The 27,904-nt window shown below is 43.6% G+C and overlaps 2 long non-coding RNA genes across 3 annotated transcripts in view; one reads left to right on the top strand and one right to left on the bottom strand.

Annotated features, from left to right (window-relative positions):
* The first annotated feature begins 3,589 nt into the window (after positions 1 to 3,589).
* Positions 3,590 to 27,904, top strand: part of LOC111774377 (uncharacterized) — a 67,490-nt gene continuing 43,175 nt past the window's right edge. The window contains exon 1 of one of the 2 annotated variants that reach the window (XR_002809375.2): positions 3,590 to 3,969. This is a non-coding gene — a long non-coding RNA (uncharacterized lncRNA). The remainder of the gene's footprint in view (positions 3,970 to 27,904) is intronic. The other variant, XR_002809376.2, reaches the window with a different exon arrangement.
* LOC138925233 (uncharacterized) lies at positions 6,636 to 9,995 on the bottom strand. The gene is made up of 3 exons (XR_011441182.1): positions 9,469 to 9,995; positions 8,829 to 8,902; positions 6,636 to 8,711 (listed from the first exon to the last, which is right to left on the bottom strand). It is a non-coding gene; the product is annotated as an uncharacterized lncRNA (long non-coding RNA).

Raw genomic sequence — 27,904 nt, 5'->3', positions numbered from 1 at the left:
ACATATTTAATAAAGTGTGTAAAAGTGAGGAAAATTTTCAAATTTATTAAAAACCTTTTTTTAAATAGTAAGTACAGGTGAGTGTATAGTACACATGGGACGTGACAAATTCATGGAGGTGGTATTTGAAGGTGTAAAGTTTGGGGAACACTGGTGTGCTGTCCCTTGTCCCCTGGCTTCCGGTTGGATTTGGCCAACAGCAGGCACCGCAGGAGATGGAAAGGGGGAGGAGTGTGAGAGTAGGCACTTCACTCCCCCACCTCCCTCCCTACAGGGTTCCTGTGGGTTCCCCTCCGCCAAAGGGCACAGCTCCCGCTGGCAGCCGTCCCTTACAGCTACAGGTACTCTCCCCAGGTTCCAGCAACCCCTTCCTCGCCTCACCTCTTCAGAGCCAGGTGTGGCAATACCTCCCTCCTGCTGCTGGCACTGGGACACAGCCCATCCCTTGCTGGGTTTCCTTAACCTTGCCCACACCCTCGTAAATCTCTTATTAAACTCTCCTCAGTTATTTGAACACACTATCATTTCCTGCCAGGACTCTGACCGATATACCTGATCTGGTGGAAAGCATGAATTTTGAAGTCAGATAGAAGTAGATTTCAATCCTGGCCAGCCACTTACTAGCTGTGTGACCGTGGACAAGTCCAGGTAGATAAGCACAATAGTCATCACCCCAGAAAGACTCTACCCTGGGAGGTGAGGCACATCTATCTCACCGTGATAGCCCCAGCTCTTGGGGCAGTGTTTAGTACTTAGTAGGTGCTCAAGAAAATATTTTGCATAGATAGATTTCTCTATACCTTATAAATGAGATCCAGAAGGACTGCAAGAGATCAACTTGTCAACATTCTTTCTTTGCAGATGATGTCCAAGGATAAGGCGTGACTTGTGCAGGTAGCGAGGCTCAGACATGCTCTTTGATGGAGGAAACACAAGAAAGGTAAAAAAGGGAAGAAAATAGGTCAAGGGAGTCCCTGCCAAGGGTGCTCTGCCCCCACCCCACATCCTTGCAGAGCCCATCTCCTTCCCCTTGTCACCCCACCTCAGAAGACATTCCCTTCTGAGGGAGGATTCTGTTAGATAGCATGTCTTCTTTCCAACAAAGAGGAGGCAACAGGAGGGAAGGCACAGAGAGGGCCTGAGGGTCCCATGCAGAAGACAGTGAAGGAGCGCCACATGGGGACAGGGTTTATTCGAGACAGGGCTGGACGAGCAGGGAAGCCATGGATGTCATGAGCCCTGAAAGTCAAGAAGAGGTGATGCAATGATGTGCTATTGTCCTAGGGCTACCAACGCAAATTACTACCTACTGGGTCGCTTACAACAACAGAAATGCATTTTCTCACGGTTCTGGAGTCTGCAATTAACTGTGGGCAGGGCCATGCTCCCCCAGAGGCTCTGGGAGAGAATCTTTACTCCCTTCTTCCAGCTTCTGGTGGCTCCAGCCTTTCTTTCCTAGGCTTGGCCACAGAACTCCAATCTCTGCCTCTGTCTTCCCATGGTCTTCTCCTCTGTGTGTATGTATCTTCTCTTTTTTCTCTAATAAAGTCACTGTCATTGGAATTAGGGCCCACCCAGATAATCCAAGATGATCTTATCTGGAGAGTCTTAATTAGGGGTTTGTAAAGACCCTTTTTCCAAATAAGGACACATTTACAGGCTCCAGGGGTTAGGCTATGGATGTATCTTTTGGGGACCACCATTCAACCCACTATGCATAGGATAGCACACAGTACAAATGTTAGTCAGATTTTAAGCAAAAGAATTGCTTGTTGAGCTCTTCATTTCCTGTATGATGATGAAGCTGGAAGCAGTGTGCAGAGAGGTGATAAAGACAGAAAGAGGGCTTTTGGTTGAAGCTCTTGCCAGAATAACCTATGAGATGAAGGCATGGACCAAAGCATTCACTGCAGCAAACAAGAGAAGACAATGCATATGAAAGACCTTATATAATAGCTATCATCCTTGGTTATTTGAAGTTCTCTGCAACAATATGGAAAGTGCACAGAATTTTAAGTTATAAGCGCCAGGTATAAGCCCCAGCTTGTACATTGACTAGCTGTGTACATTTGGTCAAGTCCTCAGTTTTAGTCTCCTCATCTATATATTGGGGGTAATGGCAAAACAAGCTTACTGCACAGATTTATGGCAAAGTTCAAATTAGACACCATATCGAAAGCAGTATAGGCTGGTAGTTGAGTGTCCAGGCCATGACCTCCGTCCGCCTGATCTGAAATCCTGGCTCTGCCACGGGCTAGCTAAGTGAGTTTGGGCAAGTTCCTTTCTATTCCTTGGTTTTCCCATGCATAAAGTGTGAATGATAATAATGACCTAACTCATGGAGTTTTTGTTGGAAGGTTAAATGAGATGATCCCAATAAAGCACTTACATCTAGCACATAGTGAGCACTGAGTAAATATTATCCTATTATGGGAAAGAGCTTTGTAAACATCTAAGTTCTATGGCAGTGACTCACAGTTCTGACTACACATGGGCATCTCTTGAAGCTTTGGAAAAATAAAGATGCCTGGGCCTTGCCCTAGATTAAATGAATCAGGATCCATAGTTTTTAAACCTTCTCAGATGATTCTGCTGCACAAAGAGAAATTCACCATGGCAGGATGTGTTAGTGGGAGCCATTTCCTAACAACATCCATGAGGAGACCAAACATAGTCTATACCTCAGGGAGATCATAGAGTGGCCTGAAGCGACCTGGGCTCCATGTCTCTGATTTTTGTGTGTGAGGAAGATTGGCCCTGAGCTAACATCTGTTGCCTATCTTCTTCTTTTTGCTTGAGGAAGACTGTCGCTGACCTAACATCCATGCCAATCTTCCTCTATTTTATGTGGGATGCTGCCGTAGTGTGGCTTGACGAGTGGTGCTAGGTCCACGACTGGGATCTGAACCTGCGAACCCCAGGCTGCTGAAGTGGAACACACGAACTGAACCGCTATGCCACCAGGCTGGCCCCTCACCCCTCCTTCTTTTTTTCCAAGTACTCATATAGCACTTAATATATGCCAAATACCATTAATCACTTTGTATGTATTGACTCATTTAGTACCCACAGCATCCTTATGAAGCATGAATTATTGTTATTACAGATAAGCAAACTGAGGCACAGAGAGGTTAAGCAGCTCAGCACAAGTCACCCAGTTAGAAAGTGGTAGAGCCAGCATTGGGACTGCAGTCTTCTGGCTCAAACAACTATACCAAACAGACTCTCTCAAAGCTACAGTGTCCCATAAAGCATGTAACCTCTCTAAACCCGTTTCCTAATCTGGAAAATGAGGATTGTGACATTACTTACTTCACTGGGGACTCGTGGAAATTAAGTGAGACGCTGCAGGGAAAGCACTCAGCAATGTATTTAGTACCCACTAAGCACTAAAAGTCGGCCATTATGATCAATAATTTAAACATTATCACTAGTTATTCAGTTTCATGGAAATACAATGCAGTTTGCAACTTCAGCCCAACTGCGAATCTGAGCCTGTTTATCCAGCTGCTGGGACAGGGCTGCTGATTCCAGACAGCGTGGGATCTGCCACCTGCACTTCCCCGCCCCCCCCGCCCCCCCCCTCCCTGTCTGTTTCCTGTGGTCTGTTTCCTGTGGTCACGTGAGAGAGTCTGATGGCGACCAGGGGGACTGGAAAAGCTAAAAGGCCTACTTCTCTAGTGAACAAGCAACTAGCTCTGCAAGGCATTGAAGGAGCAGCAGGCTTCGAGGGCCCCTTTAAGGAAAGGAAAAGTGAGAACAGAAGGTGAGCTTTCTTCTTCTGGGAAGAGCTTCCTGCCCTGTAACTGCTCCAGGCATTCAGAGCCATGGCCTGAGGAAAAGAGGGAGAGAGGTCAGTGAGGGCAGTGGTGCCAGATAACACTCGTGACCCTTCCAGAAAGCACGGACACACATTCTACAGGTCGTGTGAGTCTCTAGGAAGAGGACCTGAAGGAAATTCAAACTAAGGTAAATTACAGCCCAGCAGAACTAGAGAAACCCATGCAAGCACTGATTGAAGTAACATGCAGAGAGGGAAAACAGAGTTTAATCCGTAAGAGACTGTGTGTTTGTGTCTGTGTGTATGTTCTGTGTGTGTACAATGTAGAAAGTAAATCCAGATTCAGTTTCACATCTCTCAACTTCCGGAAGCATCGGCACTCTTGATAAGTTTCGGCCTCGAAGCACCAGAGGGCGCCAGAGAAGGTGGAAATGTTTGTTTTCCTGGAACCACTCAGTGTTAGAAATTATCCTTCTGATCTTTATATAGAAGGATGCTTGCTATTAGTGCTCTTGATTTTTAAAAGTGAAATGACTATGAGCATAAGTTTATTGGCTAACACTCTGGGGCAACGTGGGTTGTTCACAAGTGAAAAGCTGAAATAAGTGACCATGTTGGAGATGCAGAGGTAAAGGAGACTGTTAGTGATGAATTCATTCATTTGTCAAACGCCTATTAGTTGCTTTCTGTCTGCCTGGGTGTGTGTTAGGTGCTGTGTTAGGTGCTGTGGGTACAGAGATAAATGAACCTACAATTTTCCATTGAACCCATGGGTAACATCAAAAGTCAAAATTTTCATAATGCTTTATTTTTTTTCTTTGCAACTCTCATTATCCTCTTCGCCTTTTCCCTCATTATTGTCCTCGGAGAAAGTCTGGGTAATGGTTAAGCACAAAGGCTTTGGAGTAAGATGGCTGGGCTTGATTCTCAGTTCTTCCACTTTCTGGCATTAACCTCCTGGTGCCCTAGTCCCCTCGTTTGTAAAATGGGATGATTATAGCACCTACTTCACTGAGTGCGGAGAAGATTAAATGAGATAATCCGTGCAGAGTGCGTGGAGCCGTGTCACATTTAAGGGCTCAGAGTCTAATTCTCATTCAGACACTGCCCATCCTTGGGAGTCCAGCTGAAATCATAGATTGAGAGGTTGGGTCCCAAGGCATTTTTTAACGTAATTATGCAGGCCAGTAGATTCTTTGTTTCCATCATTTGCAACTAAAAGAATCCTGACTGGTACAGCAGCTATATCGATTTATTTCTTAATTTGTGTCAGTTACTGTGCTCAGTGCTTTCCATATCTTACCTGTCTTATCTTTCAATCTTCGTGATAGGTCTATGAGGCAGAGGTGAGATAGGTACTAATGTTATTCCCATTTTACAGATGAGGAAACAGAGTAGAAATCACCACACGACTCATCAAAGATCACACAACTGATAAATGAAAGACTCAAGATCTGAATCCATTTCTAGTCTTACTCTTACTATAAAACTGATATTCCCAGAAAGGATACAAATACTCCCTGGCATAACACGTTTAAAAAGTATGACCTCGGGCCGGCCCAGTGGTGTAGTGGTTAAGTTCGCACATTCCACTTCGGCGGCCCAGGGTTCGCCAGTTCGGATCCCAGGTATGGACATGGCACCGCTTGGCACACCATGCTGTGGTAGGCATCCCACGTATAAAGTAAAGGAAGATGGGTACGGGTGTTAGCTCAGGGCCAGTCTTCCTCAGCAAAAAGAGGAGGATTGGCAGCAGATGTTAGCTCAGGGCTAATCTTCCTAAGGAAAAAAAAAAAAGGATGACCTCTATCATTTGTGGCTCCAGGTGACAGTGGCACGTATCCACACCACTCGAACCTACACTGACTTCTCCTTCTCCTTCCTGAGTATTGGCCAGTGTCACTATAATCAGAGCCACTAAGTTTATCCCCCAATGACCTACTATGCTGTCCTATTTGCTAACTGCCTTCTAGAATGAACATCCCATGAAGGTGGGACTTTGTTTTGCTCACTGTTATTTCCCTGACACCTAGGACAAAGCTTTACACAGTGTAGGAGCTAAATAAATATTTGCTGAATGAATGAATGAACAAACATGGGTTTAGCTTTCCTTGACCACTTTGTACAACTTAGAGAGCAGCACACTTGAGAACATTGCACACTTGATAACATGGGTCAAAAATCCTTTTTTATTCGTTTGTTTCTTCCACATTGTCACACTGTAGGAGCTAAATACACACACACACACACACGCACACACACACACACACACACGTGTGTGTGTTGACTGATAAACACATCAACTCTACCTTTAACATGAGTCATTCCCTCAGATTCCAGAGCAGGATCGTATGAGTGCCTGGTTAGTACGTGGAAACTGAGTGTGAATGTTTCCAAACTCCACTCTAGTCTCCATCCCTAAGGACGAGATGGGGTCTACATTCCCGGCACTGTTGTGATGGGATTGGCCCCAGCATGGAGCCTAGAACATCTGGGGTCTCATCCTAGCGTTGCCCCTTCCCAGCCATGTGGCCCTGGACAAATCCTTTAGCCTCACTGAGCCTCCATTTCCTCAGGTGTAAAATAGAAATAATCTCCCAGTTTTTTGTGAGGATCAAATTATATGGTAATAAAAAGACTGGAAAACCAAGCAAGATATATAAGGAAAGACATAAATTGAATTCATAACATTCCTGGGTAAAATAGTTTATAAAATCTCTTTTTTTTTCTTTCTTTTTGTGAGGGAGATCGTCCCTGAGCTAACATCTGTGTCAATCTTCCTCTATTTCGTATGTGGGATGCAGCCACAGCATGGCTTGATTGTCAGTGTCACGATGCAATGTACACACCAGGATAGATGCGGAGAGGGCTGATGGCCACTCTGAGTTTATTGTAACCAGCGTTTCAATATATACATAGCTTACATCTGTTAGACATACATAGGTGTTCTGGATGAAATAATTAGCAAATGCCAAGAATTCTTAGTGATTTCTCAAGGAGCCCTCCCTCGGCGTCTGTTTTGATATTATCATGTTATTGCTGTGCTCGTATATTTTTATCTCGGAGCAGGCAAGGTCTCTTGGGCAACAGTCCCTCCTGCTCCTGCTATCGGTATCATTTCTCCATCTGTGCCCCCGGGCGGCCGATGCCTGTCTTCGGTTGCCTCCCCCTGGAGGTCTTACCCGTCATTGGCTAACCGGCCTTCTCACCTCCGGGTCACAGTTTGTTGGCAAGCTTTTTCCAGTGATTATTAACCCTTCCTGTGTCAGGGGCAGCTACATTTCCCTGCTTTTTGTTTTTTAAAGCAAGGAAGGCGTCATGTTGTGCTGAGGCCAGAAGGCCCATCATAACCAATGCTTGCTCTTGTTGACTTTGTTGTTTTTTCAGGGAGCACAGCAGATGTAAAACATAAACTATTAACATGGATAATATCAAAATCACACCAGCATTAACAAATATGCATAAATTGAGGCCCGAGAACCAATTGGAGGGCTCTAGCCAGTGTAACCCATTCTCAATGTCTTGAAATATTTGTTGAGAGAACACCTTATGTACTTCTTGTAACTGCCTCTCTAACCGAGCTTGTAGCCCAGTGATGTCATTGGCCAGGGAGGTACTAAATGCCCCCTGTAAATGTTTTTTATTTCTTGCCAAGATGTCAGCGAGCTATTATACGGTAGGGGGGTAACGCATTGCATGGTAAATTGCCAGTCACATTTTAATTTCATATGCATATCTAATGCATTTTGCTGCTCTCCCAGCCACTCTACTGCTGCCTCTAATGCCTGCAATCGTGACATTAGCCCTTTATCAATATCCACCTGTGTCTGTAATTCCTGAGTGACATTTACCAAGACGGACTCCACCTTATGGGCTGTTTGAACACTGTTAACCAAGGCAGTAGTAGCTGTAGCAGCTGATGCAATGATAATCACCGCGGACACAATGAACGCGATTAGTGTAGCCATAAACCGCTTAGGGCATAATTTTCTCATGGACCCAAGGAGGATATGTAGAGCATGCTCTTCGGACCATGTCCGATTTAGACAAACAGGTAACCAAATATGTGCTCTTCTTTTTAACACCATTACATAGGTCACATTCAATGAGGTTACATTATAATGTGTTAAACAATCAGAATACCAATATGGGGGAGAAATATTAATTACATACATACTAGAAGATTCTTCAATAGTGGGGACATTTTTTTCCCCATAATAACACATAAGGATGCATGGTACAGATCATAACGGTATCAGAAACATTTTGAATCAGAGTCAATGAATAATTGCCACTTGCATTCTCATATTTACCATGGGACAATCGTGATATAAAGGCAACCCAATTCTCCATATTCCTTTGTGAAGTGGGCTGCACACTGTCTCATTGTGAGATAGTTGTAAAAGGGGTCCATATAGGCCGTGTTTGCTCCATGTTATAGGTTTCTGACTTGATCTGTTGAAGGCCCAAGTATAACTGTCACTCAAAAGATGTCCATGAGGTCCCCAATCCAGCACGTTGGCCCCAAAGATGTTGCCCCACCTTGGATATGCTGTACGGCAAGGGGACCACTGTACTGAGTAATGTTTGTAACGCCAATCAGTTTTTGGACGGCAAATTGGGATGGAAGGAACTTGTGTGACATTACTTTTGTCTTCGTAAGATGTTGATATAGCAGTAATGTATGTCAGATTGGCTGCCTGTTGTCCTTTCTTAGGTTGGTAATACAAATACATTTGTTCCTGAAAGGTGACACATGTTGTGCTTTTGTTTTGATAAACCATACAAAAAGGTAAATCGTTAGCATACATCACCAGAGGTTCTTCTCCCTTTTGGTGCAGGCCTGTATGTTGTTGTGGGGGTACCCAGGTTCCTCCTGTCCAATCAGAATCGTTAGAGGACAAAGGGGGATCGGCATGCCACCAAGTAACTGGAGTAAAGAGAGGAGGATTAGGAATAAAGGCCCAATATGTGAGATTTTCATTCTCTGAAATCACCTCAACATGCATTAGAGAAGAAAAGAGAAAAAAGAAAAAAACTGATTTACTTATCCGTTTGTCCATTTTCTGGTCATTTCAGAGCAGGCCGTGCATGTTTTGACGGAATCCACTCAACGTTTATCTGTCAAAACACAAAAAGCCCCTCTCTTCCAACACTTAACCATAAAAGGGCCCTCCCAGATATCCGTATAAGGACGTTTAATCCACACTTTGCCAAGATTTTGTGTCAAAACAGATGTGTGTAATGCTGGCCTTTGTTGGGCCATATGGTTCTGAGTTTGACCCATATATCCTTCTGCAGCTGATGTGCCATCCTCCGCTAGATTCAAAAAATTTAAAGTAAATAAGGCGAGATTGAGAATACCTTGCGGATCATTCTTATAATACTCATTTCCCCCTTTCATTTTTTGTAAAGCAGCCTTTAGCGTTCTATGACATTGCTCAATAATAGCTTGTCCCGTAGAATTATAGGGGATGCCAGTTTTATGGATAATATTCCAATTTGCACAAAATTGGCGGATAATTCGCGCTGAGAACTCGGGACCATTATCAGTTTTAATGCATGTAGGAGACCCCACGAAAGCAAATATAGCAAGCCAATGACGAATGACTTGTTTAGCGGTATTTTTTGTATGTGCCAATGCGAAAAGAAATCGAGAGTGAGTGTCAACAGAAGCGATAATATACCTGAAACGTCCAAAAGGCGGAAATATTGTTGTGTCCGTTTGCCAAAGGTCATTGCTGTATAGTCCACGAGGGTTAACCCCATCAGCAGCGAAGGGAGAGGTAGCTAGGGAAGATTGTTGACAGGCTGGGCAACCAGCAATTATTTGTGCAGCGTGTCATTTTGTTAAGTGAAAGCACGAGCGCAGTGCTGGAGCATTGCAATGATGTAAGGCGTGAAACGAACGTGCAGCTGTAAACGCAGGAGTGAAACATTGGCTACAACAGAATCAACAATAGCATTCCCTTGAGATAAAGGACCAGGAAGAGGAGTGTGAGAGCGTATGTGTGCAATAAAGCAGGAGTGAGTACGCTGGGACAATAATTGCTTGATTTTCAGAAAATGAGTGAAAATATCTTGTGTGGTTTGATGAAAGTTTAAAACGGAGGGCAAAAGCGGGACAGCATTAGCTACATAAGCAGAATCCGTAAGAATATTCAAAGGAACAGAAGGAAAGGCGCACAGGGCTAGATATACAGCTGCCAGTTCTGCAATTTGAGTAGTTGAATGTCCTTGAGAGACTTTGGTCTGCCAGTCATTATTAGCAAACCAAGCTATACCGGCTTTTCCAGTTTTTCCAGAGCCGTGAGTGAACACGGTTAAGGCATCAGGAATAGGTTGGGAAGAGATAACCGAGGAGAAGGTAAGTGGAGTTTGTGTACAAAAACGAAAGAGTGGATGGGACAGGGATTTAAAAGAAATCTCACCCACATAAGATTGCAAAGCCATTTGTATTTGTGAACTGATCATCATAACATGATCAAATTGAGAAGATGTGCAAGGTAAAAAAATGGTCTGAGGGTCAGCACCTCGCAATTGTAAACACCGTAAACGTCCCCTCTGAATAACCTCCGCTACTCCATCAAAATGTGTATAGAGTGCCTTAGCTGGTGTGTGGGGCAAGTATATCCACTCCAAGCATTTTATAACCTTGCCCGCTTTTTGAAAGACGATACCAGTAGGACTCTTAGGTGTGTTTATCACATACAGGCGTAAAGGAATTTCTGGATCAAAGCGATTTAAAAATTGGGAGGTTAAAGCCTTGTTTACTAGGCTTGGTTCTTGTTTTGCCTCAGGGGTAGGAGTGCGCATAGAAGAGGGGAAAGAGTCACCACGTAGCAAGGAAAACAAGTGACTCAGAGAATGTGTCGGGATGCCAAGAAAAGGACGCATCCAACTGATATTTCCTAAAAGCTGTTGCAATGTAACTAATGTCAAAGTATTGGGTATGGAAATAGAGGGAATGCACGGCTTTACCAGGTGTCTATCAATCATCAATCCTAGAAATTGCCACGGGGAGGTAAACTGTACCTTATCTTGCGCCACAAGCAGGCCTTTGCCTTTTAGCAATTCAATTAATTGTTGGTATGCCATTAATGATAAATTTTTAGTTGGCGCTGCTAATAAAATATCATCCATATAATGGTAAAGTTGTATAGTAGGGTATTTGCTTCAAAAAGTTAATAACACATCTCCTACCAATTGTTGGCATATGGTAGGACTGTTTTTCATGCCCTGAGGCAAGACCTTCCACTGATATCTCTGGGGGACCTCTTGTTTGTTATAAACTGGGACAGTCAATGCGAGCTTTTCCCTATCAGCGGCACACAAAGGTAGAGGAAAGAAACAGTCTTTAATGTCAATAACAACACTTTGACAATTCTCAGGTATTAAAGAAGGGTTTGGCAATCCCTTCTGTAAAGCCCCCATAGGTTGCATGACAGCATTAATTGCCCTCAAGTCCTGGAGTAATCTCCACTTTCCAGATTTCTTTTTTATCACAAATACTGGGGTGTTCCAGGGACTAACTGAGGGTTCAATATGGCCCAATTTTAGTTGCTCCTGTACTAGCATCTTTAAAGCCTGTAATTTTTCTTTTGGAAGGGGCCACTGATCTATCCATACAGGCATGGTAGTTTTCCAATGAATAGGTATGGGAGGAATGTTAATAACATCAGTGGCCCCTAGGAAAAAAGCTTAACGTTTAGAGATAGTTTCCATTGACAAAGCAAATCTCGCCCCCATAGGGAGTATGGAATTGGCAGAACGTAGGGTGTAATTAGGGCAATTCTGTTTTTAGGTCCTCTGACCTTGAGTACGTGATCACTTACCTCAGGCGTCATAAGTCCCCCTACACCTTGTACAGATGCAGAGGTTTGTCTTTTCGGCCAATGGGGAGGCCAAGTGGGCGAGGCTATAATGGTTTTATCGGCCCCAGTATCCAGGAGCCCTTCAAAGGGAATCTCCTGTATGTATACTGTAAGAATGGGCCGATTTAATGTTAATGGCTGTATCCAGAAAGCACCGTTGCCAGTGTGGCCGAAGCCGCTGGCCCCCCTCTTGGCAGTGGAGGCGTGAGCAGGGGACAAGTAAGGTATTAACATCAACTGAGCTATCCTCGTAAAAGCTTCTATCACATAATAACTAGATGAACGGACCATGATTTTTATTTCACCTTGATAGTCAGCATCAATTACCCCTGGAATGATGTTTAAGCCCTTCAAAGCTGAACTAGAGCGTCCCATTAATAACCCAAAATATCCTGATTGTAAAGGTCCCCATACATTGGTAGGAACAAGAAAGGTTTTGTCAGCACAATCTATGACGACTGTTTCTGAAGCCATGAGAGACACTCTGGCACTTCCTGACGAGGCCGCCACTAAATCATTCACATAGAGTCGGCCTGCTGATTGAGAGCTCCCCAAACTTGGTTTTTTGGGGCACTGGGGAGTGTGCCCCATTTCGAGTTTCCCGAGTTTCCCGACGCAAACTCACGGTTGACCAGATTACCATCTACATCAGTTTTAGAGCGACATTGATTCGCCCAACGGAATCCCCTTCGGCACCGAGGACATGGTTTAGAAGGTGGCTTCTTATTAGCGGCTGGCCCCCCTTTACCAGGGATATCTTTTGGACTGGACTTGCATTGTTTTGCACGATGTTCAGGTTTTCCGCACTTAAAACAGGCATTATCAAAAGCACCTTCGGGCAGCTGGGAAAACGCTGCTGCCATTACTTTGGCCACATGACTATGAGTTCCTACTTCCTGACAGGCTCGCAGCATATCCCCTAAGGTGTGAGTTCGCCCTTTAATGTGAGACATAGCAGACTTGCAATCAGCATTAGCATTTTCAAAGGCTATTTTCAACAGGCTAATTTGAGCTGCTTCAGGATGAGCTATTTGTCTCTCAATTGCCTGCTGGAGACGGTCAATAATTTCTATGAATGGCTCGTTTGGCCCTTGTCGACATTCACAAAGGAATTGGCGGCTCTGTCTGCCCCTGAAGGGGGAATTGCCTTCCAGGCTGCTAATGCCACCTCTGAACATTGTCTATGCAACATTCCATTTGCCTCAGCCTGTGCTTGAGGTGTCGCATATTGGCCCGACGCCCTGTAACATGTCGCGATGATTGGGAGAGGGGGGTTTAAAGATAGATTATCCATAGATCGGGATACAGATATCTCGTTATACTCAGACCTGAAAAGAGTATATTCAGCATGTGACAAAAGAGTCTTTGAGAGCAAAAGCCAATCACAGGGTAGCATACGATAACTGGCTCCCAGTGTCTCTATCATCCCGACAGTGAAAGGTGACTGCACTCCATTCTCTCTAATGCTCTTTTTCAGCTCCTTAAACACCCCAAAAGGAAAGGATTCATGTTCTCTTCACCCATGATTGACCATTACGGGGAAGGCACAGGAAAAAACATCAGGATCTCCACGATTTAATCCTTCCCGAAGGCAATTATGAACCACACTATACTGCCTGGAATCAACATACGGGGCGGGTGGAGTACAAGGAGGAGCAGTAGGCAAGACAGGAGGGTTCTTGAAGGCGAAACGCCTCTCTAAAGGAGGGGAGAATGGTAAATCGTCATCGTCTGAGGACGTTTGTTCAAAATTTGTCTGAGACTTACTAACGGCCTTTTTAAGAGTCTCTTGGTGGCCAGCAAGGTGGAGGAGTCGGTGGCGGCGCCTCCTCAGCTTTGCCTGAAGGGTGCTCGGGTGAAGAGGCAGATTTTTCCTCATCCAATAGATCTGACAAAGGGAAGAGCGCAGTACGTACTGTTCCCCAAGTCGTTAAGATATGTACATCCTTTAAAAGGCCGTGCTCAAAGCAAGACTTTAGTGCCTTGCCAGCCCTTTCCCACAACTCAGTGTCCAAGGTGCCATCCTCAGGGAACCAGGGGCAATGTGTAGATATTGCCAGCAACAGCTTCTGTAACTCGGCGGGAGAAACCGAAACTGAAATCTCCTTCAGCAGCTGCTGAAGTGTCTTAAAGTATAATTTCTGCTGGGTCGTCAATTGTTGGCCCATCGTTATCACGGCGTGGTGCCGATCTTGGATCACGTCGGGATCACCATATGTCGGTGTCGCGATCCAATGTACACACCAAGATAGATGCAGAGAGGGCTGATGGCCACTCTGAGTTTATTGTAACCAGCGTTTCAATATATACATAGCTTACATCTGCTAGACATACACAGGTGTTCTGGATGAAGTAATTAGTGAATGCCAAGAATTCTTAGTGATTTCTCAAGGAGCCCTCCCTCGGCGTCTGTTTTGATATTATGTTATTGCTATGCTCGTATATTTTTATCTCGGAGCAGGCAAGGTCGCTTAGGCAACGGTCCCTCCTGCTCCTGATATCGATATTGTTTCTCCATCTGTGCCCCCGGGTAGCCGATGCCTGTCTTAGGTTGCCCCCCCTGGAGGTCTTGCCCGTCATTGGCTAACTGGCCTTCTCACCTCTGGGTCACAGTTTGTTGGCAAGCTTTTTCCAGTGATTACTAACCCTTCCTGTGTCAGGGGCGGCAACACTGATAAGCAGTATGTAGGTCTGCACTTGGGATCTGAACTGGCGAACCCCAGGCCGCTGAAGCAGAGTGTGCTAACTTAACCACTATGCCACCAGCTGGCCCCTTAAAATCTCATTTTGGTGACCGAATTTCTTATATTGATTGGCTTGTGTGGGTAGGACAGGGTTTGGCCGACTGCAAATTGGAAGCAATTTAGCCAAATATGATTTGGAAGAAAGCAATTTGGTTGAAAATTAAGTTGGTTCAGAGGACAATTTGGTCAAAGTGATAGTTTGGTGACAAAAAACCTTAATTTTCTTAGTTATTGGTTGTACAGAAATTGGTTATTTTGGGTTACTTTGGGGAGAGAGTCTTTTTACCTATTTTAGCATTTTTGTCATTTTAAAGAATTTCTCAGAGTTTCTTTTCTTTTTCCTGCTGAAGTCATTGTGAGGAGGCCTTTGAGTTGGGTTTTTCATCAGTTTGGACATTTGTCAAACATGTTTCCTCTCAGGAGATCTGATTAACATTGATTAGTTATTTATAACTGGGAATTCAAAATTGAGTAATTGTAAAAACGAATTACCAGAACACAGTCAACTTCTCAGCTCAATAAATATTGCAGTTTCCCTTTCAAACATTTGAGCTCTTGGAAACTGGCTACTTTTGGGTCTTTTTACTACTTTTATGCAATTTACTATTAAGAGAGAGCAAAGAACGGGGAGGAAATACTGAGTGCAGAAGAGGAAGCATTCAGGATTCCAGCGTGGACAAAGACACCATTATCTGCTAAGAGCCTTCTAAAACCTCAATTTAAATTGAAAACTAGCGGGAGAACTCAACTGTTGAAGTGGAAGAGGCAAGACTGGGGCGGGGGAGGCGGGAGTGGTGGCCAGAGGGATTTTAATGGCCTTGATGCTGTAAACTCGGTGGCAGGCACAAGGGGGCAGTGCGGAGCTGAATATCAGCTCTCACTGCTGGAAATCTCAAATCACGACAAGAAGGAAAGGAAAAAAGCGAAACTCATAGAAACGGAGTGGAATGGTGCTTGTCAGGGGCTGAGGTAGGGGAACGGTCAAGGATGGTAAAAGGGTACAAACCTTCTATAAAACGGATGTCTTGGGACACAGGGTTCTTGGGAGGATTCAATGAGACGAGGCATGTGAAGCGCCTTAGGCATAATAGCTGCAGCCTGAGAACGATTATTACTGTCATATTTTATTTTCATAATACTTACCATTTCCAACAAGACGAGTAATATACCATCTGATGACAAGAGCAGACAGTTCGTTTTCATCCTTGTCATGGGTGAAAAGTATAATTAGTTTGGCCCTGCCACATTCATTCTCATGCTGAAAAACCGCTTAATGAGTAGGGAGATCAGTATACTATAACCCATTCGAACACAGACATTAGAGCTCCCGCAGAGCCACAGCAGATAAAAATGTCCTATTATGTGTTAAGATGATGTGAAAGGCTTATGAGTAGAACCCAGCAAGCCAAGAATTCGTAATCCCATTTTTCTTGTCAAATCCCAATACTTGATCCAATAACAATAGTAATGATAGTAATGGTTGTCTTTATTTTTCCAATTGACAAGATTGCCAAGGCTTAATTGATGAAAAGAATTCACCTGGGCATCCAACAGTCATCCCGCCATGATGTCAGTCGTAATAAATCACTGTGCTACAGATAAATCCCTCAGCAAGTAAGTGTTGGCTGGTGAGAGTTTGAAGAAAGGAGCACAAAAGACTGGAAGGAGTCACTAAAGATCCCCGGTCCCCTGGAAATTATCATGTGAGAATTTAACATTTGATAGCAGTAAATATTCTGCAGGTTCAGAAAGATTTCTACCACCACTAATGGCATGGACAAATTCAATCTGAATCAAGAATTCATTTGGGAATCGAAAAGTGGAAAGACCTGCATTGATTCCTAAATTGTATATAAACAACAAAAAAGAGGAAAGTTAGCTGCTAGTATTTTGTTTCTTTTGTTCATCTGAAATACTCTATGTATACGCATTTTAAAAATATTACTTTTTAATTAAAATATAGCATTCTGCCTTAAGTCCTTTTTGGTATAAATCCAGCTAACTGTTAATGAATGAAATGAAATGAAAACGTAGTAATTAAATTTTTAAATAAACGTGCTAGTTGTGTTAAAATAATTGCCCATGCTTATTAAGAAAAAACATCTAAAATGCAAGCATTTATTTGAAGATAATGTAATTTTGGCAATAGTTTTGTTATGCTAATACAACAAAAAGTAATCCCATATATCCGTGTCATATTGGAGATGACTCACCATCTTTCCCTGTAATTTCAAAAGCATCTACTTTAATTAGCTCTGCTTATTACAAAATCATTCAGTTTTCTAATACGCTACAAAAATGGTTATCAAAATTACTGTCTTCAATGTATTGTACTTTTGTAGTGAAATCCATGCTTCAAGTCTCTGAGTTGCAAGGACTATATATATAGGACTATACAGCAAAAAACAAAAATGTGCTCTTTGTAGGAAAACTAGCCAGTGATTGAAATCAAACCTACTCTAATTCAAAGAGAGGAATGATTGATTATCAACCGGATAACTGGTTAGTGGTCACGTGAATGACTTCATCAGGCAAACCAAATTCCTCAATTTAAAATTGGATGGCCCTTTCCTTTGGGTCTGCATGGAGGAGATTACACCCTGTCCACAGGCCAACATGAATTCATTTGGTTGGATACCATGGACTGCCAGAGACCATTAGCTCCTTCTGTGGTCATGGTTCAAAAGTGGACCTAACTGTTAGTAAAACCCGCTAATTGTCAGAAACAGATGCTTTCATGGGTACGTCATTCTTGACGATGTAATCGAAGCTCTTGCAATGATGATCCACCCTTGAAATATAGATCCTAGAATTCCAGCCTTTAAGAGTTGGAGGAGCCTTTAAGTCATTTGGCTGTCCCTGCAGCTTCTGTTTGGATTAAGCTGGAGACTCTTCTGACCTTGTAAAACTCCCCAAAGATGAAGATTCTAGTCCTATCTTACTAACTGATTCTAAGCGCTTACTAACACAGATGGCTAAGTCCTTTCCTAGAGCCCAAAGTGAATCTGATATTTTTGTAGTGGTCTCCATAAATTTCCAAATGTATATACGCCATGCTGTTGTGGAAAGAGCATTGAACTTGGAACCAAAATACCTGGACTTGACACTTCCTACTTGACCTTGGGCAACTCCTTTATCCTTTCTGGGGCTCAGTTTCCTCTTCTGTAAAGAAAAGTTAATAATCCTTACCTATGTCAAAGAAGATTGTGAGCCTCAAATGAACTGAGGTATGTGCAAAGAGGCAATAATTACAAAACTGCAGACTTTTAGCTTGAGCCTTATGATATTTAGGAAGGTTAGAAAGAAATAAAGATTTAGGGTTTAGATCTTTTTTTTTTTAAGGTACGCTTTTTGGTGAGGAAGATTGGCCATAAGCTAACTTCTGTTCCCAATCTTCCTCTTTTTAATTTTTCCCTCCTCAAAGACCCAGTGCACAGCTGTATATATCCTAGTCATAGGTCATTCTGTTTCCTCTACGTGGGATGCCGCCACACCATGGCCTGATGAGTGGAGCACAGGTCTACGCCCAGGATCTGAACCAGCAAACCCGGGCCACCGAAGTGGAGCATGCGAACCTAACCACTCAGCCATGGGGCTAGCCCCTAGGGTTTAGATCTTAAACAATTATGCTACTAGGAATTTTATTTCTGATTATTTTCAGTCTACATTAGACATACCACTACTCAGGGTTCTGACCCCTAGGCCTAAAATCTACAAAATTTCAACATCCATCCATTGCTCTCAGGCTCTTTTCAAGCAGCTTGTGAACTGTAAATCATTACAAATTAAGCTGTTACAAAAATGACTAGTGCTATTATACTAAGAGCCAATGAGCCACGTGTTTCAGGAAAGCCTGAGGCTAGATTGTGTATAAGGGCTGGCTGAGGAGTTTTTTCTTGGAACCTATAAGGCTTATCCTTCATGAATAAATCTAGTTTCCACGGAACTTGGCTATCCAGAGAACCCCACGATCCTTTCATGCTAGTTAGCATCCCCAAAGTCAAAGGACCATATTGACAAGCAAAGTAGCAAAGAAAGTATCTACCATTTTCAAAATGCTTTGCAGTTTTCTAAGCTCTTCCGTGTATTACAAACCAAATGTGTAATGTGGCTCTCATCATGGGAGTAATCTCAGAAATTTGAGAGGTGGCGACAAAAAGTAAGGAAGGTAATATCATGAATTAAACTGCTTAAATATCTGAAAGCAAAACTGTAAAATAGGTTAAATACATAGATGTATCCCAAACTGAGCTACAAAACTAACATCCATCAGAATATAAAGCTGTGCCGTTTATACATGGTGTGGAGATCTGTGCCATTTATTTCCTTTTTCTTTTTTTTCCATTTCTAATGTTCCTTTGGGAAAATATCACTCATTGTCCAGCATCTATGTACTCTGGGTGGTATTGACCTCATCCTTTGGTCTTGGGGTTGGCCCTGATTGCTCTAGGCCAATCTGGATAATCCTGACCTCTGTCATTATTCAGGAGTGGTGAATCACAGAAAAACTTAAAACTTTTATTTGGAGAATATGGGAAGCATCTTTCTTCCCAGGATGTGAATGAGAAAGTCCACAGCCTAGCGTACTGCTGGCAGCCACCTTGAGACTAAGAATGAAGCCAAGCCGATGATAAATACACCCACACAGAAGAGCAGAACAGAGGTGTGTAGAGAAAAGAGGTGGAGCCTAACCCATCCCAGGGCTTCTCAGTTATGAAAGCCAATACCTTCTCTCTGTATTTAAGCTACTTTGAAATTGATTTTCTGTTCTTGCAACCCAAATCATCCTAAATGACATATTTAATATATCAAGTACTTTTGCACCCTGTATTGCATAACTGGACACTCACAGTGACTCATTGGAGTGGGTTTTAATGTCATCTCCATTTTACAGAAGAGGAAAGAAGATTCAGATAGGTTCTTGACCTTCTTAAGGTCCATACCATGTGAATGTTGGGGCCAGATATGGAATCAAGTGTTCTAGTCTAACACAATTGCTTTCTACTCTACCATGTCATGTTGAAATGCAAATTAAGGGCAGATTTTTGAACTTTCATGACCTAAGCAACACATGAGATTGTGTACTAATTAATATTATTAAACATGGTAGGTACATATTACAAAATTTAGAATCTCCATCTTTGATTTTTAGCGGTGGTTAGATTCCTTAATTTTTATTCTTTTGCCACATGGGCCACAGCCTGTGGTCTGAGTATGCTGGAACTTTCACTGAGTGTATTGCAGCTCTTGCTCTGTTTTGTCTATACAACAAGGCAGAAACATTGATCTTAAGTTATAGGAAGGTGGCTTATAAATATCTCATGGTTGGTGCTGCTGGCACTGATGTTGAGAACATCCAGTGGAAGCCTTCAAATTGCTGTCAATTTCAAAACATTGTTCTTTGAAGACAAGATGAGACACTATATTAACCTGTTGTTTGTTTTTCGGTGTTTCGCTGGAAAGCCCTGTTCTTCAGTGTCACGGGTGTGGAGTCTCATTGTAATAGAAAGGCTCAATTGATATTCATTCATTCATTCATTCGGCAAAAATTTATTCGGACAAACTATGTGTCAGAAACTACCAGAACTCAGTTACACATAGGAAGAAACCACAGTTTACTCTACCCTTAGGTTTACTTGTCCTTTTGTTTTAATTCAGTCAACCAATAATTAGCAATTATTGATGGAGCATCTTTCTTCTAGGGGAATGTGAGGATTTAAGATGTGGTCTTTTCCTTTGAGGAGCTCCCAGTAGAGTTGAAGAAAAAAGGAGAAATATTGAAACATTTAACTATTTAAGAACAATTAAATTCTGTCTGCAGTGCTGAATCTCTTTGTAACTGGGAGCCACATAACGAGTACCAGTGTGGGCCCAGTTTTCAGAAAAACTTCAGGAAGGTAGGGGAACATGAATCCAGTCAGAAGGGGGCAAAAATCCTATTTTCCCTAATAGAGAGTCACTATACTCAACAGACCTACCCCCACGGATCTGGATCTAAATTATGCTTGATTTAAGCAAAGATTCCAGTTTTTTTAACTGGCGTCATCGTGTATAAAATAGGAATCAAACCAAACCATTCTTCATGGGGTCGTTGCAATTATCCAGTCACACGATGGATGAGAGGAAAGTATTTTTGTATTAGTCAGGATGCTTTCAGTTGTTAAGTAACAGAAAATTGTGTTTTTGAAATTTTGGCTTAAATAACACAAGGGATGTATTCTCTTTCTTAAATCCATAGGTGGATCAAGCTTCAGGCAAGGCTTAATTAGGACTCTGCTTTTGTTTCTCTCTGAATTTCTCTAATTTCCCCTTCTTTGTGTAATGTCTTCATCTGCAGGCTGGCTTGCAGTGTTTTTCAGTGCATGGTCCTGAGACCACCCTTGTCAGAATCTCCTACTGAACTGGAACCTTGGGTTAGAGGGGCTAGAGGGTGGCCAGGAATCTTCTGTTTTAACAATATTCTAGGTAACTCTTAGGCACACTAAAGCTTGGGAGCCATTGGATAGCCCTGAAAGAGGAAGGTGGAAAGGACATAGCACGTTCCAGATTTCCCAGTTGCAGCCTGTAATGATTATGGGGCTTCAGCTCACTACTTGGTAAAGCACGAGTCCATTTATTCTCATTCCCAAGGCACTCAGGGGGAAACTGAGGTCTGAGACTCTATACACATGGTGTTTAGCCCAGGTCGCTTTTGCGTGGGTCCTTCCCTTCAGACATTTGACACACACACCGTTGTCTTCACAGAGAAATCTGTAGAGGGAGACGCAGATGGAAAGTGAACTTGCAGAGGGTATTATTAAGATTTTTTGTTGCAGGAACAAAAGCAGACTCTTGCTGTATTAGGGAAAAAAGGGGTTCATTAGAGAGATCTTAGGTGCTCACTGATTGACAGGAGGCTGAGGGGCCAGTTCTGGAGACAGTGAAGGAAGCATGAGATCTGGAAGGTTAAGCAGCAGGAACCAGAGCATGGGCCCGGCCACACCAATAATCTAGTCCAAAGTCTGCTCTGCAGTGCAGATGACTTCCAACTCTCCCAAACCTTTGCGCTACTTGCTCAAGGTTTAAAGTCCCGGGAGAAGGTCTCTGACTGACCAGATGAAAGTCACACGTCTGTTCTGTTGCACATGGAGGCAGAGTGAAATCTGGCAGTTTAAGCTTCTGGGATAAGAGCTAGCTACTACCTCCTACCAAGACTGCACATGAAAGGGAAGTGTCCAGAAAGGAAATAAGTGGGACTACCTATAGTTCAGTAGCAAAAAACCAAATAACGTGATTAAGACATGGGCAAAAATTTCTCCAGTGAAGACATATGAACAGCCACCAGGTCCATGAAAATGCGCTCGGCATCACTAATCATCAGGGAAATGCAAACCAAAACCACAATGAGATCTCACTGTACACCAGTTAGGATGTCTATTATCAAAAAATCAAAAGATAAGTGTCAGCGAGGATGTGGAGAAATTGGAATCTTTGTTCACTGTTGGTGGGAATGCGCAGTGGTGTAGCTCCTATGGAAAACAGTATGAAGGTTCCTCAAAAAATGAAAAGTAGAACTACCGTGTCATCCAGCAATCTCACTTCTGAGTATATATCCAAAGGAATTGAAATCAGGATCTGAGCGCTATCTGCACTCCCATGTTCACTGCAGCATATTCCCAACAGCTGAGACATGGAAACAACCCACATGTCCATCAACAGATGAACGGATAAAGAAGATGTGCTATATACATACAATGGAATATTATGCGGCCTGAAAAAGAAGGAAGACTACCATTTGGAACAATATGAATAAACCTGGAAGGCATTATACGAAGTGAAATAAGCTAATCTCAGAAAGACAAATGCCTTAGGATTCCACTTATGTGAATAGTGAAACTTAGAGCCAAACTTACAAAAGCAGAGAGTAGAATGGTGGTCGCCAGGAGCTGGAAATGGGGAGTTATTCTGCGGGTATAAAGTTTCAGTTATGCAAGATGACCAAATTCTAGAGATCTGTGCAACATTGTGCCTATGTTAACACGGTATTGTTCACTTAAAAATTTAAGAAGGTACATCTCACATTGAACATTCTTACCACAAAAAAAGGGGGATGCAAGGAAACTTTAGAAGGTGAAGGATATGTTTTTTGCTTTGATTGTGGTGATAGATGGCATCATGGTGTACACATATGTCGAAGCTCGTCCAATTATATACATTAAACGGACAGGTTTTTTGTATCTCAATTATATGTCACTAAAGTCACTGAAAAAAAAGTAGTGAGACTAGATTCTGGGCAGCCAAATAATGCCAAATGCCCTCTCCAGGGCATTCTGCACTAAAGCATTTTCCAAGGAAAACTGAGCCTGCCATCTGGAAAAGACCTCCCTGGGTCTGCAAGGCAGCCTGATGTGGGCAGCCAGACAGCACCATCCTTGAGGACCAGGAAGGAGCCACTGAAGTTCCAAACTCCCATTCCTCTCACTTATATGACGCGCAGGGCCTCTGTTGAGTAGTTCAGGAAAGGTCTGGTGGGTAGGGATGTCTGTACTTCCCTGTAGTATTTATTTCTGGATTCACATTTATTTCCAGTGAGACTTAAAATCAGAACTTGGGAGTTTTCATAGAATCCTAGAAACTCGAATCTGTAAAAATCATTAGAAAGCAGGTAGCACACTGGTTTGAAAATGTCTTTGCTTCTGATGCCCTTCTTCAAAGGCTGGCATGGGGGCCGGCCCCACAGCCAAGCGGTTAAGTTCCTGCTCTGGGCGGCCCAGGGTTTCACCGGTTCAGATCCTGGGTGCGGACGTAGCACCGCTCATCAAGCCATGCTGAGGCGGCATCCCACATAGCAGAACCAGAAGGACCTACAACTAGAATATACAACTAGGTACTGGGGGGCTTTGGGGAGAAGAAGGGGAAAAAAAGAAGATTGGCAACAGATGTTAGCTCAGGTGCCAATCTTTAAAAAAAAAAAAAAAGCCTGATATGTAAAGTAGGTAAAAATACCACTGCTCTGGTTGAATGGGGCTCAGACCTGTGCCACCTGCTCAGCTTCCCCCACTTCATCCACACCCTCCCTACCCCCCCAGACAAGTCCTTGAGACACCTGTGCAACACTGCGTTCGTCATCTATTACTGCAATGAAGCAGCATAATCAACCACTCTCAAACCCAACTGTTTTACCAAAGAGCATTTATCTCTTATGGTTCTGCAGAATTCTCGGGGTCTTGTAAGGGTTAGGTGAAGGAAGGGTAGCTGTTTAGAATTTAGGTGGAGCCAAGCAGGCCCTGCCGCGTTATGTATGGCAAATCCTTCCGTTGATAATACCCTCCTTTGGGTCCTCTTCCTCCACTCCTATTTCGATCAAATTCTGCAAATTTATAGACTGCCTACTAAGTGCTCGACCCTATCCTTGGCACTTGAGGAGAAGAATTCAACCTATGGTGGGAGCTTTGGCACTAATTTACACTAAAGTGTGAATGACTTATTGGACCTGTTCTCCACTTGACTAGTAGGACTTGTAACCACAGAGAGCACAGATGTCCAGGTGGATGGAAGCAGTAGGGCCCCATTGGGCAGAAGGGCAGGACACAACCAGGGTTGCTGAGGGCTGCCTCAGCCTATTTTGCAAAGATCTATTATCTTATACTTTTTAAAAACACGTTTCCCAAGGCCCATAACACAGAGCTGTATAGTCAGTCCAATCTCAGTAAATACTTCATTAATTTGTTCATTCAGTAAATATTCATGCACCTGCTATCTCTCAGGTGGCAGGTACTTGTCAACTGATTGATAGGTCTAGCAAAGCAGCAGCTCCAAGAGATCATCATCCTTTTTGTGCACTCCGTCCTTCTGAGAGGCAATGGTACCATAGATCCACCGGGATGGGTTATAGGCCAGGCTGTGAACTGTAGAGTGTCACGCAAATATCGGGGATTTCCATTATTATCGGTACTGCTACAGATCAGGGATGAGGGACTTAAAATACGATCCCTGCTTCAGGTTCCGGGAGGATGGAGCCTGCGGGATGAGGAAGGCACTCCAAAACGAGTTTTTGATTATTTGGTCATTTACTGTATCCCCAGGCCCTGGTAGGTGCTGAGGATACACCAGTGAACAAGAGGGACCCCTCTGTGTCCTCGTGGAACTTACGACCCAGTGGACTGAGGGCCAAGGGTCATGCGGTGATGATAATTTCTGTGAGTCAATCTTTACCGAATGTTCTTTCTGTGCCAGGCGTGTGCTAGGCATCCAAGGATTAAAAGACAAACAACAACCCACCCTTACCTGTAGGGAACTCACAGACAAGTAAACAAGCAGCCGGAACGACGTGTTAAAATGCCTACCAGCCAAGAGGGACTTGCAGAGCCCCAGGGCACGGACGGGGCTGCTATTGCTTCTAACTGGGGAGGAAGGAGCCAGAGAAAGCCACGAGGAGACACTGACATGGGCTGAGCTGGCAAGGACTGAGTGGAGTCACCAGACGGATCTGTGAATGTTGCGTTAAGACTTCATCCTTATGGTTAACCCTGGATCATTCAGAATATACATCTTCAGAAAACACTCAAGCAGAAACAGAAACAACTGCACCAAAGTAGACTCTGGCTTAATCTGGCTCATGGACAAGCACAGTTATTTAAAAATTAGTTTTCTCCCTGATTTTGTTAATATGTCCCCGGTGAGACCTCATCATAAGTAACATACCACTCTGGGCATGAGGTGTCTATTGACAAGTGTGGCTGGTGCACAGACTTTTCCACTTATTTCCCAATTTTCACTTTATCTTTCTGAGACATTGTTTACCAACCTGAATAAGAACCAAGTGGACGAAGAAAGGAGGGGAGGAGGGAGACAGAGAGGGAGAGTGGAGAGAGAGAGAAGGAAGGAGGAAGGAAAGAAAGGAGGGGTGGAGGGAAGGAAAGAATAGAGATCGCTCCCAGGGGCACATTCATTTGGAGATTCGAATCCAGCGCAAAAGAGACACTAGTTCTAAAAAGGAAGATCATGGCCCGGCGCCAAATGAGGTGTGAGACAAGCATCTTGAAAGAGTCAAATGAATAACTACCATATAAGTGGCTGAAAAACCCTGAGAGGAATAAGTCGGAAAAGAAGGGTGACAGAGCAGCAATCGTAGAGATATCCTAATTCCGCCAACAGGCAGAGACTAAACTGTCACTCTGCTTACTAGGAAAAAGGGTAAAAAGCATGCATAATTTTACTCTTGTGCACACAATCACCTAAACGTGAAAATTGTTTCAGCAGAGGGAAAGTAGTTAAAAATTGGCAGTTTGCAGGGAAAGAAAATCACAATTGCATATCCCGTGTAAAGTGAGCAGGCTGGAAATTGTCTTCCCGGAGCCCAGAGATGGTGCTCTGAGGGCTGCAGGCTTTAACGGCCAACCCAGTGGCTTCCTGCCCCTCTGCTGAGCCTTTGGCCCAGAGCAATTTCCAACTGGGATGGTGATTCCCGTTGGTCACCAGTTCTGGTTCCACTAAAAAATCTTTTTCTGCTCTTTTGCAAGAGAACAGTTGGAATAGGGTCCTGGGGAAGACGACAAAGCCATCTTGTTTCTGATTGCTATGGCTGAGTCCTAGAAAGTTCCATTCCTTGAAATGTCCAGATCCCAGACAGTTGCACATGACTTGATTTTCAAAAACGAGTCCCGGGACCGTCACTTCCCTCGGGATTTGCCCTTTAAGCTGCAGAGCGACAGGCACCAAATGATACCCATCCTGGACACTGGGAGCCCAGGGAGAGTTTTTACGTTTCACAGCTGAACCAAACTTCACAATGCACTGGGGAAGAATTGGTAAAAGGTTGAGCTAGAGCCGCCGTCTTCAAATTGGAATACTAATGATGACCTTTAATGAAGCCTGACAGTACAATCTGGTTCTCATTGTTGCTTAAGTGCCAGCTCCCCGCGCACCCTGGCTTTCGAGGAAGGGACAGACTGGGATAAATGGGCCCTGCTGGTGAGCAGGCCAGAGCACAGCTGATCATTCAGCCAGGATTAAATCAATTAAAGTGATTCTCTCGGCCAAAGAATTAGTCTTTTTATCTGTCATTATTGTATTGTTTATTAATCTCCGGTGGAGGCTAATTGGTATCTGAGCTTTTGGGGGCGAGGGATCTTAGAGTGATAGGGGTGAAATTGTCCTCATTTGGAATGAGGAGAACAGGAAGGGTTGTCTTAGTTCTAGATGCAAAACGAGCTTGTTAATTTAAGACCTTCATCAAAAGACTACAACAGCCCAAGGCAAGAAGAGTAAGGCAAAATGAACCCATATGGAGAAAGGGTTGGCTGTGTTGGCTTTGCCCCAGATTAGTAACCACCGGAGTAGTCACTAAGAAACCTACTACAAGCTTGGCACTGTGCCGGGGAATTAGAGGGACCCAGTCATATGCCAGGACTCCATAAATAGGGTGCCCTTTAGTTAAGGAGATGCCTGAGCCCCATGCCTCAGAGGAATCTGGAAAAAACTTGAATACTCGTGTAGTTCAGATTCTCATTTTAACAGATAATAAAGAAGTTGCAATCAATAGTGATGACGTTTATCAAAGCTGGGGTATTTCTTAGAATGACAGAAAGGTGCCAGGCCGGGCTTGGAACATCAAGATGTCAGCTGGGTCCTAAGGGAACATGGTCTCTCCGACTCTGCTTTCATTTCTACTCTCAGGACTGGGATGAACCTGGAAGGATGACCCTTGGAGTGGACCTTGGGGCTGGGAAGATGTGGGAGGAGTATATATACAAGGCATCATGAGACAGCCTAGCCAGGAAAAGAGAGAACCAAAGTTCTCTTTGTATTAGTAAAGGCTTTTTAGGTTGCAAATGACAGAAACCCTACTGTCCTTTGCCTTCGTGGCCACTCCAGGAGGTATATTCTAGGAAAATTCCTACTCTGGAGGCTATACAGCTTTAGCAGTTTCTCCTGTTGGGTTTGAGTTCTGGCATCCAGGGATTGCGAAAGAAGCTGATCAATTTCAAGCCATTATTTTGCAAGCTTGGCACCTCTCTGGCAACAACAACCCTTAAAACCGCAGCAGGCTGCTAGTCTCTTAGCATGCTGTTAGTGACGGTGGACTAAGGTCCAAAGCTGGAAATTGTTCATGATCCTTGAACGTACACACCACTCCTGTGGTTTCTGTCTCTTAGCAACAGTCTTGCCACTCTATTTCCCACTCTGATCACTAGGTGCCACCTTGGCCTCTGCTAAGCAAAGTAATGGCCTGAGGTGGGAAACCGTTGACCCTCTCTTGCCTCCGGGCTGCATCCCAGTGGATGGCTGTCTACACAGAGCCAGATAGGGAGTCCACAGCGGTGGGTGTTTGGGAGGAACGGGCAGGGTCAGGCTTCCCTGTTCCATGGTTATACCCAGATCTCATTATTATTTTCTATACTGTGTTCTGTCTCATTCTTTTGTTTGTATGATCTATATGGTTGAGAAAGGAGTCCGCTTTCCCAACTCAGGTAGATATAACCATCTTGTGTTGTCGGCCACAGGAGGATCTCAGTGAGGCCCTT

The sequence above is a fragment of the Equus caballus genome, chromosome 7 (genome assembly GCF_041296265.1).
Source record: "Equus caballus isolate H_3958 breed thoroughbred chromosome 7, TB-T2T, whole genome shotgun sequence".
In the NCBI taxonomy this organism is placed as follows: domain Eukaryota; kingdom Metazoa; phylum Chordata; class Mammalia; order Perissodactyla; family Equidae; genus Equus; species Equus caballus.
Note: the sequence above shows the minus strand (reverse complement) of the source record. Positions and strands in the feature narration are given on the sequence as shown.